General features: G+C 34.5%; 1 long non-coding RNA gene across 1 annotated transcript; it reads right to left on the bottom strand.

Moving 5' to 3' along the window:
* Positions 1–250: 250 nt before the first annotated feature.
* On the bottom strand, positions 251–13,966 carry LOC139953867 (uncharacterized). The gene is made up of 5 exons (XR_011788019.1): positions 13,785–13,966; positions 10,007–10,151; positions 8,836–8,998; positions 2,847–5,904; positions 251–388 (listed from the first exon to the last, which is right to left on the bottom strand). It is a non-coding gene; the product is annotated as an uncharacterized lncRNA (long non-coding RNA).
* Positions 13,967–15,693: the final 1,727 nt, after the last annotated feature.

Genomic DNA, 15,693 nt, shown 5'->3' on the forward strand with positions numbered 1-15,693 from the left:
ATATACAGTCCATTTATTGTGACTGTTGATGTAAGGTTCTATCGATTGGTGCTGGCAGAAGAGTATTTAAAGTTACATATTTGTGCCATTTTGTTGGCAACGCTTAGTACAACAATCAACTCATAAGCAGAAAGCACACTATGATTTGCAATTGCCACATTTCTGCTAAGCTGAAAAATAAACATGTGTTGCTACATGTAGAATTTGTCTTATCCAGTCGTTCCTAATTCATTCTCTTGGAGAGTGCTGTCCTACAAAGACCAATAAATGTTTTGGTTTATCGAACTCTCCAGCTCAGCTTTTTCATAGCGTTGCCAATTAAAGTTGAATCATGCTGAGGGGTTTATGCCGGGAGTACTTCTCCTGGAGTTCTTCTGCCAGCACATATCTATAAAATAATGGAAAGAAAATTAATTAGTATGAGTAGTATACAATCGTGAATCTATGTGATGCTTAAGTGGCTCAAAGATAGGGGTGTGTGACGTAGCTTTGTCAAAGATCACATCAAGTTTGTCTAATAGATTTACACACCAACCCTACTCAATTGTTAAAATTCTAACAAATTATGTTCTGTTCTAATACTTTGTACCATTCATATTTTCATTTCAATGGCACTTCTAGAAAGACAAAAGTTGAATTACAACGGTATCAATTGGTGGTTTTAAGTTTTGATTTTAGATTCTATCAAGTAGTAAATGTTTTGGGGTTGAACAAAACGTCAAACTGACTACAGCAGGGTGTGAACCAATGCGTATTTAATTATGCCGGCGCACAACTTAGTCAGCCGGCCCTATGTTGGTAGTCTCCCTATTTTGTCAATGTTTGCTTCGGGTGCCAGTTCTTGTTTCAAGCCAAATTTAGTTTAAGTTATTAGATGATAAGTCTTTTTTATCCCAAGTACCAGTAAGCATGTATCCTATTTATTCTGTAACATTTATAAGCAGAGACTGTGATACTTATTTAGTAATCGTATAAACGGATTGATCACCAATGTCAAGTTGTTGAAACAACAATGGTTCGTTCAGAACAAACATTTGCATTTGGGTAAGAGTTTTACTTGTGACAATTACAACTTCATTGTTTTGGGAATCAGTGAATTCATTCACATCATCTTGTTTCAGTAAACACACCAAATTACCAACTTTGAATTGGAATGACCCATAAATGCTAACATAACAGGGGTGCGTCAATCAACACACTTGTAAGCAAGAATGATTTATATCAAAGGAAGGTAACAATCTGAAACTTATTACCCTTGAACTTTCAGATTAAAACGAATTCCTCAGTTTTGTTGTTGATGTTGATACATTGTAGTCGAGCGAATAAGAACAACGGACTCAAGCTCTATTGATGTTTCTATATACAGCAGAGCATGGGTTCGAGTCCAAGTTGTGACACTTGTGTTCTAAAGCAAGACACTTAACCGTTATTGACACGTAGTTGAATGGATTTAAGAATACGGACTCAAGCTCTGTCGCTGTTTCTATTCAGCAGAGTGTGGGTTCGAGTCCCGGTCGAGACACTTGTGTTCTAAAGCAAAACACTTAACCATTATTAATACGTAGTTGAATGGATAAGAACACCAGACTCAAGCTCTGTCGCTGTTTCTATTGAGCAGAGTGTGGGTTCGAGTCCCGGTCAAGACACTTGTGTTCTAAAGCAAGACACTTTACCATTATTGATACGTAGTCGAGTTGATACATATAAAAATACCAGAGCATGGGTTGGAGTCCCGGTCAAGACACTTGTGTTCTAAAGCAAGACACTTAACCATTATTGATACGTAGTTGAATAGATAAGAACCCCAGACTCAAGCTCTGTTGCTGTTTCTATTCAGCAGAGTGTGGGTTCGAGTCCAAGTTGTGACACTTGTGTCCTAAAGCAAAACACTTAACCATTATTGATACGTAGTTGAATGGATTTAAGAATACGGACTCAAGCTCTGTCGCTGTTTCTATTCAGCAGAGTGTGGGTACGAGTGCCGGTCAAGACACTTGTGTTCTAAAGCAAGACACTTAACCATTATTGAAACATAGTTGAATAGATAAGAACCCCAGACTCAAGCTCTGTCGCTGTTTTTATTCAGCAGAGTGTGGGTACGAGTCCCGGTCAAGACACTTATGTTCTAAAGCAAGACACTTAACCATTATTGATACGTAGTCGAGTTGATACATATAAAAATACCAGAGCATGGGTTCGAGTCCTGGTCGAGACACTTGTGTTCTAAAGCAAAACACTTAACCATTTTTAGTACGTAGTTGAATGGATAAGAATACCGAACTCGAGCTCTGTCGCTGTTTCTATTCAGCAGAGCATGGGTTCGATTCCCGGTCAAGACACTTGTGTCCTAAAGCAAAACACTTTTAAACCTTAATGATACGTAGTTGAATGGATTTAAGAATAAGGACTCGAGCTCTGTCGCTGTTTCTATTCAGCAGTCCTTAGGTTGAGTTTTAGATGCTCAAAGATCGTGTTAAAATGATGTCTTTGACCCCACTTGCCACCCCTCCCCCTCCCTCCCCCCTCCCTCCCAAATCTCTGGTTACACCACAAACGTTGTAAACAACTTGGCTACTCAATATTGTTATGAATCTTGTAAATTACTCACAGTTAAAAGTCCTTTGGTTGAGTTTTAGATGCTCAAAGATCGTGTAAAATGATGTCTTTGCCCCAAGATCGTGTAACTGTAAAATGATGTCTTTGCCCCAAGATGGTGTATCTGTAAAATGATGTATTTGCCCCCACTTGCCACCCCTCCCCCCTCCCTCCCCAATCGCTGGTTACTCCACAAACGTTGTAAACAACTTGGCTACTCAATATTGTTATGAATCTTGTAAATTACTCACAGTTAGAGATCCTTTGGTAGAGTTTTAGATGCTCAAAGATCGTGTACTTTGTACTCAAATGCTCAAGACATGATGTTTACATATGGCAACCGTCTATGTCTAGTTCCCAGTCTCTAAGAAGTGGTAATACAGGTAGTGATGGGTGTCTGACTATTTTTTCCTTTGATATTTACTAGGAAAATATACGTAAATAAGTGTTCGTTTTCAGAGTTTTTTTGTTGAAAATGCGTTGTTTTTGACTCGCAATGTATGTAAAGTGTTCTAATTGTCTTAGAATTGGTTAAAAAAGGTACAATAATTGTAAATATCGATGTACGAAAATGCGTTAGGTGTAGTATGCATGTTATTGTAAGTTGAACCGTAGGGCTGTACGCCTATACACATTGTTAAAGCCAATTAAGATGCATTTAAAGGCCGTTTTTTGAGTGAAGTTGTATATTTTGAATGAATTTTGAGGAGGAAAAGGTTTGGATTGCTGTAATAGAACGGTGTAAGCAGTGTGAAGGTGTTTAGAAGTATTTTGGGGACGTTTTAGAGATGTAAATCGTAACTTTTTTGTGAGTTTCATGACTTTTGCACTTTGAATTTTTTTTTTTTTCACCGATTTTGACCAAAATTAACGAGCGTACGTTTCAAGCGATTTTAAGAAAATGATTTTCCAAAAATGCGTAAAAAATGTAAGTTTTTGGTAAAAAAATCTTTTCTACCAACTTTTTTCACCAAAATTAACGAGCGTGCGTTTCAGGCGATTTTAAAATTTTGAATCACCGTTAAAAAAAAAATTAACGGTGATTTTTTTTTTTTTTTTTTCCCAAAAATGAGATTTTATTGAAAAAATCTTGCCTCCCTCTCCCCCTCTCTTCCCGGTGCCGCCTCCCCCTCTCTCTCTGGTCCCGGTGTGGTCCCCTCCTCGTGGTGCCGCCTCCGTGTTGCCTCCTGCTGCTGCGTCTCCTGTCCGGGCGTCGGGTACCTATCATGTTCCTGTGGAAGAAACGTGGGTTATTTCTTTATTTCGCTTACCTCATGGTCCGTGCCGGGGCTCGAACCTCTCACCTTGTCCTCGCGAAACTGTAACCTTAACCACTAGGCCACAACGATGACTGTACAGATCATACATTTTTTGGAGTGATGAATATTACACAACCACCTATGTATAGCATTGCGCTATATACTTACGGGAATAAATAATTAAATAGCCCCCTCTGTTGGTCAAAAATAAATTAAACAACCCCCTCTGTTGGTCAAAATTGTCCAGTGTGAAATAAAAAAACTTGTTACTGTTATAAAAAAATAAAAATAAAACGTTTTTGCCAATCAGTTATTTAAGGAGTCCAATTTCACGTAAATAAAGTTTACCCTTTTCATAGCTTCTATAATTAAGCTCAAATATTTTAACCCACCATTTTAAAATATAATATTTAGAAAAAAGACGATTATTAAAAAAAACCACATGGCACACTTTCTTTTATTAAATTCATACTCCATATTTTATTCGAACAATTATAAATAATAGGCAAATTCTAACACAAATTATTAGTCGAGTTATGCTATAACAGTTTTAACAATTCGTGACAAATAAGTTCTTCACAAGAAAAATAGCTCTATTTTCTACACTGGTGATGAAAACTCACAATAAAAGTGAAAGAAATAAAAAGACTGTAAATTTAGATAAATTATTGATATTATATCTATCCTCTCGGTAGAGTGTCTGTTTTTGAATTACACAAACTTAAGTACTCAGATTTCTAATTACAACATTACAGAAGTGATTGGTAGAGCTGACAATGTCAAACTTGCGAAGGAGAAATTATAGTTTCAAAAATGAGAATAATCATGAATTTTGATCGTAACAACTAAAATCAGCTATCCAGACATTTTCCAGATATTTTAAGACAGATTTCTTAAAAATAATAAATTTCTAAATATTAAATTTTAATCCTGCCCAATCTTGTATAATACCTTGTGAGACACTGGACACATTTGGTAATTATTGTCAAAGACCAGTCTTCTCACTTGATGTACCTCAACTTATGCATAAAATAACCAACCTGAAAATTTGAGCTCAATTGGTCGTCAAAGTGGCGAGAGAATAATGAAAGGAAAAACGCCCTTGTTGCGCATTAGTTGTGTTCTTTCAAAGAAAACTATGTACTTCAGAGGGAGCTTAACAACTATTTTGAGTAATTACCAATAGTGTCCAGTGCCTTTAACTTTCAGTTTATTGAAAGATAACTTTTAACATAATTTATTGGTGGTCACAGCCAAGCCAAACAAAATCAAAGTTATGTTTCCTTTAACATGTACACTTGAAATAAATTGGTAGTTTTCAGTTGGGCCACACAGAAATATAATCACGTTTCCTATCACACTGAATTTAGTTAAAATTTGGGCAACATTTGTCTTTATAGTTTGGCCAAACAAAAACTACATCATGTTTTCTTTTCCCATAAAAATGAACAATTTGTAGCCAGGTAGTCTGGGCCAATTAAAAATATAGTCATGTTTCCACTGAAAAAGGGGAAGTGCACAGGTGGGCAATGCTTTTAGAATTTTTATCCTGTAATACTGAAAACAAGGCGAGTGCAACAACATGCTGGGTGTTGCTAAAGGGGTCAACAAGTAGGGTGGATAGGCTCGCGATATTTCTATTTGCAATCTTTGTCTTCCACAAATGTCAGATTTGACTGACAGTCCGTCTGAGTTCATTTAATTTCTGCACTCAACTGTAAAAGTCAATTAAGTCAATTCAGTTTAATAGAAAACTTGATTATTTTTTTGTTTGGCCCATCTACACTTTTCCTTACTCCCAAAATAATCCTTCAAATTTACAAATGTTGTTTGAAGCTTTTACAAAGTAGGTTTCTTACTCAGCCTTTGATTCTACACCATTGACAGCATCAGCAAAGCATTGATGGTTGTCCACTCAATCAAACTTGGAGTAGCATTTAGCAATGAAGATGTAACCGAGGATCCAAAGAGCTCCCAGGGGGTAGGGGTTTACGAAAGTCCATTCTGATGATTCCACTCACGCAAAGTGTCTGTCTCCCCTCTCGGTTTCCTGAAATGCAAGACAAGGAGAATATCATTTACATCAGTTATACTCAAGACAACCCAAGAGGGTCAAAGGAAAAACCAGCTCTTTTCAGAGCCACTATATGGGTACTCAAACAAATTTATAAAATCTCACCAACTAAATTTATTAGTTTCTGAAGACATCTCTGCAAGAACACAAAATGTCATCAGCCAACAAAAATTAATCAACAGTTTCTTCAGTTTGGCCAAACAAAAATATAATCATGTTTATCATAACATTGATTTTAGGTAAAACAGGTGGGCAGTATTTCTTTTATAAATTCGGCCAAACAAAAATAATTTATGTTTCCCACTATGGAAAATTGGGAGGTGTTAGGGCCAAACAAAATAGGATTGTTTCCAAGGTATGTCATCATCAGCTAAACAAATTAATCATCAGTTTCTTGGAGTAAAAATATACACTATTAAGGTAGAGGTGATGGTTACACAACTAACCCTTATCCTAACCCTATCCCTAGGAAACGGGTTTGGAATAGGGTTAAACCAGTTTTGCAGGATGCTAACTATACTACCATTGCCACCAACTTTATCAGCCATACAAAATAGTAGACTTTCGGACGGATGCAAAATACAACTTTTTTTTAAGGTCATTACAAGTATGAGTTTACCATTGAAACTGGATGGGATGAATTGTTTGGGTCTAAAATTCACACAAAAGTTAACACAAAAGTACTGCCTTCACAAACATTGGACACATTTGGTATATTATTCAGACCAGTATTCTCACTTTATGTATCCCAACATTTTGCATAAAGTATCAATCTAAGAAAGGCATTAGGCCTGAACTCTTTTTCAAATTCAAATATTTTACTGAGAAATTCCCTCTTTCTCAAAAACTATGTTACTTAAGGGGGAGTTGTTTCTGACCATCAACAAAACACAAACAAACCATACCCCACCCCCAAAAAAAAAAAAGATATCTGCCCCCCTCTCAAAGAAAAAGTCACCCAAAAAGACCCATAATTTTTTATTTACGAAAACAAGAGTAAAGGCTGCCCCTCTCAAACAAAATTCAAATACAATGAGCCCCCCCCCCCTAAAAAAATGTTTAAAAAATAAAAAAGGAAAAGGAAATCGCTCACCCAAAAATAAAAGCACATAAAAAACATAACCCCCCCCCCAAAAAAGGATGAATAAAAAAAAAGGAAAACAATCGTCCATCGCAAAAACAAAAACAAAACATTACCCCCACCCCACTCCCCCCCCCCCAAAAAAAACATCTGCCCCCCTCGAAGTAAAAGTCCCCAAAACGCCCGTAAACATCTTTTAATGAAAAAATGGCTGCCCCCAAACAAAACCCAAAAATTGAAAAAAAGAAAGACCTGCCCATCTAAAAAAAAGTCCCCCCCTAAAAAAATGTTTAAAAAAGTGAAAAAAAGTCCGTCCCAAAAATAAAACCACAGAAAAAGAAAAGAAAAAAAAAACATCCGCCACCCCCCCAAAGAAAAGGTCCACCAAAAAACGCCCTTAACATTTTTTTTATGAAGAAAGGGTGCCATTCCCCCTGCCCCCCTAAAAAAAGAGGTCTGCCCCCTAAACAAAAATGAAAAAAAAGGGGGAAAAAAGCCCGTCCCAAATATAAAAACAAAGAAAAAAAAAAAGAGCAAAAAAAGCCCATGATCCACTCCCCACCCTCAAAGTAAAAGTCCCCCAAAACGCCCCAAAAAACTTTTAATTAAAAAAGGATGCCCTTTCAAAAAACCCTAAACAAATTTAAAATCCAACCTGCCCCCCGAAAAAAAAGGGTCGGCCCCCTAAAAAAAGTAAGAAAAAAAAGGAAAAAAGGTCCGCCCAAAATAAAATCACAGAAAAAACACAAGAAAATCCATCTGCCCCACTCAAAGAAATATTCCTGCAAAGCTCTCAATTGGTTTTAATGACAAACAGGCTGCCCCCCCCCCCTCAAACAAAACCCACAAACAAATTTAAATACCATCTGCCCCAAAAAAAGACAAAGGACCGCCATCTTTCAAAAAAAGAAGGAAAACAAAAAGTCCAGCCCCAAAAATAAAAACACGAAAAAAGCCACAACCCCCCCCCCCAAAAAAAATATACCCCCAAATGAGAGGTCCCCCAAAACGTCCCTAAAAAAATAAAAAAAATAAAAAAGGCTGTCCCCTTAAAACAAAACTCGCAAACAATCTGCCCCCTTAATTGAATGTGAAAAAGGAAAAAAATTCCGCCCCAAAAATAAAAGCACAAAAAAACATAAAGCCCCCCCCTTAAAGAAAAATTCCCCCCCAATAAATTTTTGTTTGAAAAAAGGCTGCCCCCCCCTCAAACGAAAGCAACAAACAAATTTAAAATACAATCTGCCCCCCTCCCCCTTAAAATCATGGACAAAACATAAAAAATAAAAAAAACATCCGCCCCCCTCAAAGAATAAGTCCCCCCCGCCCCCAGAAAATCAAAACTGACAAAAACTCGCAAACAAATTTAAAATACATTCTGCCCCTCAAGAAAAAATGTAAAAAACAAAGGAAAACAAATCTGCCCCCAAAACATACCCCCCCCCCTCAAAGAAAAATTCCCCCAAAATGCCCCTAAACTTGTTGAAAAAAAAATATGCTGCCCCCTCAAAAAAAGAAAAAATTATAAAACCAATCTGCTCCACCCACCCCCTCAAAAAAGGTTCGACCCCTAAAATAAAAAGTCTCCCAAAAACGCCCCGATTTTTTTTTTAAGGCTGCGCCCCTCAAACAACCCCCCCCCCCCCCAGAAAAAAAAAATAAAATAAAAATAAAATAAAATACAAATATTTAAAAATTCCTAGTTATGGGCCTGTGAGTAATTACTAAATGTGTCCAGTGCCGTTAACAAGCAAGTTCTAGTGCTCCGGTAAGTAGCACTCTTATCTGCATCTACCTCGTGTCCTGAAAGTCTCCATTGAACCTACCTTTACTTTGACGAGATTGACAAGAGGTGCAGCTCCCATCAAGATCAGAAATCTATTCCTCGTCGGCTGTTGGCGAAAACAGAGGTTCCTGTATCACAGACTGCTTGCCAACCTCCATCATAGAACTTTCCTAGTGGAGATTTTCTCTGTTCGGCAGTAGACCCTGAAATGGTAAGAAAAATACAAACTTTGACTCCACATTTGTGTAGGGGTTGCAAATTATTAGCATTTGTAATTATCAGTTAAATTTACAATAAAGAAATTCTTACATGAACTTGAAGGGGAAATAAGCTACTTAGGGGCCTTTAAGAATAGTCAATGTTGAATAACAGATATGTTTTAATAATTGGTGTGCAATCAAAACAAGGACAGGATTTCAAAACACTTAAAAAATGGGTAAGTGGGTGACAGGTTTCCTATAATTAATTAGCCAAACAAATATATGTTCTGGTTTGTTTTGTTACCAAATCTACTCAAAATTACACTGTGAACTACGCAACACCTAACTTTTTATTTGTCTTTTATACATATACAACCCTAAAACTAATGTCATTGATGACTGACCAAGTTGGCATGTGTAGCTCACACATTCACATGTAGGCATGGGCAGTCTGTACTCAGTACGTATGAATCGTTATACACTGATGTGTGTAAACATAGTATAGGTATTTTACCAGGTGCAGGGTAATAGTCACAGGGCTGTCACTCCAATAGGATTCAAACCCAAGACCATTGAAAATAATTCCATGATTATTTCTAAAAATCATATATTTGACACATCTCACAATGCAAGGTGTTCAAGTTCCATATAACAAGACTAGAGAAGCAATAACCTCTACCCAACCTTTTACTCTATACATTGTACCTATGGTGGGGTACTACTCTGAGCCTATTACTTGAAAAACACACATTTGAAGTGTCTACTGCACATGACAGACTTTTCTATATGTGCGCATAATTAATTAAATCCCGCCCATTCTAGCTGTCCAAAATAAACATCCATAATATATACACATGAGGGTGACTACCTTGTTCCCAACAGTACTTGATGATCAGACTCTTGTATGTGGACTAAACATTGTGGGGATGAGCAAGCCACCTCTTGCAATATTTGCATGAGGGCCTTTGTGTTATTCCACTTCCAGGCCTATAAAAAAGTTCTCAAGCTTACCAGGTCCATCTTTCCCAAGTTTAGGTTTGGTGAGTCCATTGTTCTCTGTCAGTCTTAGTCTCTCTGAAGCATTACAAGTCAGATAAGCTCTGGATGGATCTGTGCGTAGCTCTTTGATCTCGTTGAACGCCTTAAGTAGCAACTCCTTTAAATACAAATAATAAATAAATTTTATCAAATCGAAAATATAGCAGTGGAGCCAACCTGGTTCCTTGAATATCAGGGTTTGTGCCTCACAAAGTTTTTATAGGGAAATAAAGTCTAAAAACTGGTCAACATCAAAAATGTTTCAAAAATATGAAAATAATATGTAGAAATTTTTAAAGCAACTGGGATATTAACAGAGAAAAGTTATGACTTATTTGCAAACAGGGCTATGAACTTTGATTATAAATACAAATGAGGCTCGATCAAAAAAGCATATTTTGTATTCAGTAAACAAATAGTAAAAGAAACAAATAAGGGAAGGAAACGGTTGTTATTATTATACAACAAAAAATACTCACAAAATGGGATTATTTTAAAATACAAGATTTAAGCAAGAAGTAAGGGAAGAAACTGTTGTTAATATTATACAACAAAAATATTTACAAAATGAAATTATTTTAAAATACAAGATTTAAGCAAGAAGTAAGGGAAGCAACTGTTGTTATTATTATACAACAAAAATATTCACAAAATAAAATTATTTTAAAATACAAGATTTAAGCAAGAAGTAAGGGAAGAAACTGTTGTTATTATTATATATTCACAAAATGGGGTTATTTTAAAATACAAGATTTAAGCAAGAAATAAGGGAAGAAACTGTTGTTATTATTATACAACAAAAATATTCACAAAATGAAATTATTTTATAATACAAGATTTGTGCAAAACATAAGGGAAGAAACTGTTGTTATAATACAACTAAATATTCACAAAATGAAATCATTTTAAAATACAAGATTTAAGCAAGAAGTAAGGGAAGAAACTGTTGTTATTATTATATATTCACAAAAAAAATTATTTTAAAATACGAGATTTAAGCAAGAAATAAGGGAAGAAACTGTTGTTATTATTATACAACAAAAATATTCACAAAATGAAATTATTTTATAATACAAGATTTGTGCAAAACATAAGGGAAGAAACTGTTGTTATAATACAACTAAATATTCACAAAATGAAATCATTTTAAAATACAAGATTTAAGCAAGAAGTAAGGGAAGAAACTGTTGTTATTATTATATATTCACAAAAAAATTATTTTAAAATACAAGATTTAAGCAAGAAATAAGGGAAGAAACTGTTGTTATTATTATGCAACAAAAATATTTACAAATGAAATTATTTTAAAATACAGGATTTAAGCAAGAAGTAAGGGAAGAAACTGTTGTTATTATTATATACTCACAAAATGGAATTATTTTAAAATACAAGATTTAAGCAAGAAATAAGGGAAGAAACTGTTGTTATTATTATGCAACAAAAATATTTACAAATGAAATTATTTTAAAATACAGGATTTAAGCAAGAAGTAAGGGAAGAAACAGTTGTTATTATTATATATTCACACAAAAAATTATTTTAAAATACAAGATTTAAGCAAGAAATAAGGGAAGAAACTGTTGTTATTATTATGCAACAAAAATATTTACAAATGAAATTATTTTAAAATACAGGATTTAAGCAAGAAGTAAGGGAAGAAACTGTTGTTATTATTATATACTCACAAAATGGAATTATTTAAAAAAAAAAGATTTAAGCAAGAAATAAGGGAAGAAACTGTTGTTATTATTATATACTCACAAAATGGAATTATTTTAAAATACAAGATTTAAGCAAGAAATAAGGGAAGAAACTGTTGTTATTATTATATACTCACAAAATGGAATTATTTTAAAATACAAGATTTAAGCAAGAAATAAGGGAAGAAACTGTTGTTATTATTATGCAACAAAAATATTTACAAATGAAATTATTTTAAAATACAGGATTTAAGCAAGAAGTAAGGGAAGAAACTGTTGTTATTATTATATACTCACAAAATGGAATTATTTTAAAATACAAGATTTAAGCAAGAAGTAAGGGAAGAAACTGTTGTTATTATTATGCAACAAAAATATTTACAAATGAAATTATTTTAAAATACAGGATTTAAGCAAGAAGTAAGGGAAGAAACAGTTGTTATTATTATATATTCACACAAAAAATTATTTTAAAATACAAGATTTAAGCAAGAAATAAGGGAAGAAACTGTTGTTATTATTATGCAACAAAAATATTTACAAATGAAATTATTTTAAAATACAGGATTTAAGCAAGAAGTAAGGGAAGAAACTGTTGTTATTATTATATACTCACAAAATGGAATTATTTAAAAAAAAAAGATTTAAGCAAGAAATAAGGGAAGAAACTGTTGTTATTATTATATACTCACAAAATGGAATTATTTTAAAATACAAGATTTAAGCAAGAAATAAGGGAAGAAACTGTTGTTATTATTATGCAACAAAAATATTTACAAATGAAATTATTTTAAAATACAGGATTTAAGCAAGAAGTAAGGGAAGAAACTGTTGTTATTATTATATACTCACAAAATGGAATTATTTAAAAAAAAAAGATTTAAGCAAGAAATAAGGGAAGAAACTGTTGTTATTATTATATACTCACAAAATGGAATTATTTTAAAATACAAGATTTAAGCAAGAAATAAGGGAAGAAACTGTTGTTATTATTATGCAACAAAAATATTTACAAATGAAATTATTTTAAAATACAGGATTTAAGCAAGAAGTAAGGGAAGAAACTGTTGTTATTATTATATACTCACAAAATGGAATTATTTAAAAAAAAAAGATTTAAGCAAGAAATAAGGGAAGAAACTGTTGTTATTATTATATACTCACAAAATGGGGTTATTTTAAAATACAAGATTTAAGCAGGTACACCTACAAATAAATGATAACTAAACAGAAATTATTCAAAACAAATACAAGAAGCAAGAAATATTATTATTATTATTGGTCTATTGAAACTGCAAATAATGGCCTGACAAAAAGCCAAATTTGGGATAAACGTTTTTTAGTAAAAACATTTCAATTAAAGGTATTTGGATGGAACTTAAAGAGGAAGGTTACAATAAACTACAAAATGTACAATCAATGTAGGAACACTAATAACAACCAAAATATATGAAAAGGTGAAAAAATTTAAAGTACAAGATAAGAAGAAAGAAATAAGGACAGGAAAAAGGGGATAAACCAGAGAAAAATTGTGATTATTTATTATTTATTATTTGTCTATCTTAGAATTGCAATTATGGCTTGACCATAAAGCAGATTTGAGGATACATTGTAATGTAATACAAATGCATGGCAAAAGTAATTTCAATATTGTCAGGTCAAATTTTGACACAATTCGCCAAGTGTGAGTGGGGGAGGGGGAGGGGGCAACATCTCTGGGGTACGGAATCAAAACTTTGGTATTGAAAAACACAAGATACTATATGTACATGTAATGTAAGCAAGAAATCAAGACAATCTCTTGCTTGGGTACAAAATCAGTCCCACACACCGGCATAGGCCCTACCGGCACCACATGACAGTGCCAGTTATGACTCGTTAGAATAAGGGCATTGTGGAAATATTATGGGGAAATCTAACCACAACAAAGTAGAAGAACATCAATCATTCCTATTCAATCAGAATGTTATGCAATCGACAGACGGCCGGGCAAGAGACATGACTCTTGCTTGGCGTCGTTCATTCAACTTTCAAGATTCAACAAAACTTACTCAAAATGCCGGGTGGTCTGCCTGAAATTTACTCCCATTCTCCGGCTGGCTGTTCTCTGTGATTTGATGTGAATTCCCATGGTGACACTCGCATTCGCAGACGACAGACAGCAAACAGAATATTGATTTAAAAAGAACTGTTTCCATCACAACAATAAAAGCTTTATTTTCGTTGCAGAAGTCAAAACAACGACCAGCAGTCTTAGTCCCCAATCGTTTTCCATTAGTGCTTGTTTGTTCTTACTAATATCTACGTAATAGCAATACTTTAGGTACCATACTAATTCTGTAACTTCTCAAAAGAGGGCGCTGCTTACATTTTGTCGAACTTTTTTTTCGACCCGCGTCAGAAATTACGCCCCCCCCCCCCCCAAAAAAAAAAAATAAATAAATAAATAAATAAATAAAGTTGAAGAATTTAAATACAAGAACTACATGTATTCAGTAATGAGTTAAAACGGCAAAAATCTATGAATTTATCGTCAACAAATGAGTTATCATTTTCCCGGTCCCAATGCTTCCTCCGATACTAAAAAATAATGGAAACAAGATAAAAAGCCTTTAAAAAAAAAGGGAAAAAGATTTTTCTTCGTATGAGTATTTTGAGCTTTTGTTTTAATAAGGGGCGTGATTCACGGGGCCACCGTCGTTCATATAAAACCACCCCCTCTATGTTTATCTTTCCTTAATTTTCCCCTTTTTGGGGGAGGGGGGAAGGCACTGGAAATTTTGTGGGAGGCGCCCCTCCCATTCCCTGCCGGCTACGCGCCGCTGCCTGTGCCTTGGTGACTCCTATACAAGGGATAGGACTAGGTGGTGGTCGCAAATTTCGGATCCCTCGTTTCGAAATGTGTGACCCGCTCCCTGGGCCCTATTTCATGAAACATGCTAAGCAAAATTCTGCCTGACAAAATTAATACACAATATTTTGCTAAGCAAAATAAAAAAGTTAATAATTGAGTGGTCACAACAATGTCAGTGGGCTGGTAGCCCGTTTCTGTAATGGCAATTTTTTGTCTATGCTTATGTGAGTTTTTGTGCTTACAGGTTTTATAAAATCCTTGGCCTTGGTGTCAGTGTCAACATGACCCAGGGGGCGGGGGGGGGGGGGGGGGGTCAGGGGTTGATGAGTTTGTCTAACTACTTTCAGACCCAGAAATCTCAACGTTCAAGGTTTTTGAAAAGGGGGGGGGGGGCACCAAAATTCAGGGTGGCTGCTTCAATTTTAAGCATAAACTACAACCTGAAATCTTAAAATAAAATAAAGGGGCAAGCCTGACATGTTTAGCAGATCACAATAATCAAAATTTTAAGCCCCGTTTGTTATGCTCTTTTTACTAATGAATTTTAACAAATCTTCGGACAGGATTTGCCAGATGTTTTGAAATATTGATAATTCTTGGACAAAACTTGAAACTAATTTTGCTTGTTGAATATTTGGGAAAATACTGACAGCAGTTTTGTGTGAAGTTTTCCCCTCACCAAAATAAACTCTAGTAAAGAAAATGAAAGGAAATTGACTCAAAAAAATTAATTATTCACTACTGACCATGGAACAAATTATCTACATTTTAAAAACCTTTATTTATTACAGACATTAAAATAATATTTAATTAACACAATTTAAAGGTAAATATTAAACTTGGCTTGCTGTCATAAATGAACGATCTGTGGTTTCCCTCAAAATGTTAAAAATAAAAACAAATTATACACATGAGCCTTTTATACACATACTTGTCATGTGTGCAGTTATACCATAAATATTCTTTTGATTGGTAAGTAGTTTGCAACAGCCAAGTCTATTTTCTTTTTCAAAAACTGCCATATTCTTGAGTCAGCCATTTTAAGTCTTATTCCCTGACTGACAGGGTTTTGGATACACACAATGCTCATGAGAGTAACCAGACTG

Source organism: Asterias amurensis, chromosome 22 (genome assembly GCF_032118995.1).
Source record: "Asterias amurensis chromosome 22, ASM3211899v1".
NCBI classification, from domain to species: Eukaryota; Metazoa; Echinodermata; class Asteroidea; order Forcipulatida; family Asteriidae; genus Asterias; species Asterias amurensis.